Here is a 2,069-nt window from a genome sequence, read left to right on the forward strand (position 1 = left end):
CTATTGATATGATATTTTATTTATTTTATTTTTAATTTTTGTTTATTTTTTTAATTTCTTTTTGATTTGTAGGTTGTTTATGACCTGAAGCGGAAGCACCCCAATTGAACCCTATCCAGATCTTGAGCAAATTATTAGGCACAATCGTCAGTTGATGAATACCAATCCATCTATGGAAATGAATCCACTGTGGGAGAATCCATTATATGGATACCTACAAGAGCAACAAGAGAACATTCGTATAGAAGTCCCGATAGATCAAAGGACATTGTGCGAGTACGTTTTACCTACACTAGATGTAGTGTAAGGCAATATCGAAAGCTCGATGATTAATGTCAATAATTTCAAAATAAAGACAGCTACAATCTAGATGGCTTACAATACACTGCAATTTAAAGGAAACATGGTGGAAGACCTGAATTAGCACTTGAAGTGGTTTCTACAACTCTACGACAGCTTTAAGTACAATGGAGTATCCGATGATGCTGTGTGACTTCAGTTATTTTCATTTTCTTTATGAAATAATGCAACTGATTGGTTAGGCTCGTTAGAACCAAGTTCCATTACCATGTGGGATGATTTAGTGGAAAATTTTCTTCATATATTTTTCCTAATTAGTAGAACCATTCAGCTTAGGTCTGAAATCGCTAATTTTAAGCAATATGAAGGTAAGTCCCTTTACGAGGCATGGGAAAATTTCAAGTCAATGCTAAGGAAGTGCCTACACCATGGATTGCAAGCGTGGCTCCAAATTCAGATATTTTACAATGATGTTGATGGTAATATCAAATTTAGCATAGACGAAGCGGCTGGAGGATCTATCATGTTCCACACTTACAAACGAGCCTATAAAATCATAAATGACATGACTATGAATTCATACATGTGGCCCAATAAGATTCATGTAACACCCCTAACCCGAGTTCGACACTGATACCAAGTACAAGGCATTGCCGTTCACAAATCACATACACACGTACAAGTCGGATCATACGAGCCTGTTAAAAATTAAAACTTTTGCAAAATTTGTCTAAAACTTCTTATCATGGGCCTACAAGGCCCAAAATATCTCTTGGAAACCACTCGGGACCAACTCGGGTCCTTTAACCAAGACTAGGAAAATGACCCTTGAAACAAGGCACACGCCCGTGTGGATGGGCAACACGCCCGTGTCCTTTACCCGTGTAGCTTTATTATTATTTTTTTAATTCGAATCTACAGGGGTTTTCACATGGCCTGGCACACGCCCCTATCCATAGCCCGTGCCCCTCACACGTCCTCGACACGCCCGTGTTTGAAAACCTTGACATTCCATTTCTGATGTCAGCAATCCTTAAGGGTCACACGACCAAGGCACACGCTCGTGTGCTAGGTCGTGCCCTTCACAAGGCTGAGACACACGGCCGTGTCTCTGCCCGTGTGTTTATTACCATGCATACTGACTTGCAAATTTAACGTGCAGGGGACACACGGCTGGACAACACGCCCATAGGGCTGGCCATGTGTCACACACGGCCTAGACACACGCCCGTGTGTCTACCCATGTGGACAAAATAAGGCTATTTACCAAGCCTTTTTGCCACCCTTATTTGCATCAACCTACATAACATCTAACATATCAAATCCACACAACAGCACAAAGTCTAATTAGCCATACAAGGCATTAACTCATTCATGAAAATGTCATCATTTGCATATATCAATAATGAATATTAGCCATTATCCAAGGCTTTATACAAAACTAAGGGATTCATCCCAAGCTAACACTTTAGCTAAATTAACATTGAAGCAAACTCAAAAGTCTAAGACCTATACATACTCAAATAATAAAACCAACTATACCAAGTGCTTTGGTTGATAGTGTGATTGATGCCTCTGACGTCCGATGATCCTCGAGCTAATTAGGCGGCACTATAAGAAAATGGAAAGGAGAGGGAGTAAGCATAAAGCTTAGTAAGTTGCATGTAATTAAGTATAACAACAACTTTACCATTCATCATCATTCTCATAATAAAAAAGTAGGAATAATCACAACTTACTCATCACTATCCAATACAATTCACATAGCA

General features: G+C 39.4%; 1 non-coding gene across 1 annotated transcript; it reads right to left on the bottom strand.

Annotated features, from left to right (window-relative positions):
* Positions 1-629: 629 nt before the first annotated feature.
* LOC121205267 (small nucleolar RNA R71) lies at positions 630-735 on the bottom strand. The gene has a single exon (XR_005900352.1). It is a non-coding gene; the product is annotated as a small nucleolar RNA R71 (small nucleolar RNA).
* Positions 736-2,069: the final 1,334 nt, after the last annotated feature.

Source organism: Gossypium hirsutum, chromosome A08 (assembly GCF_007990345.1).
Source record: "Gossypium hirsutum isolate 1008001.06 chromosome A08, Gossypium_hirsutum_v2.1, whole genome shotgun sequence".
NCBI lineage: Eukaryota > Viridiplantae > Streptophyta > Magnoliopsida > Malvales > Malvaceae > Gossypium > Gossypium hirsutum.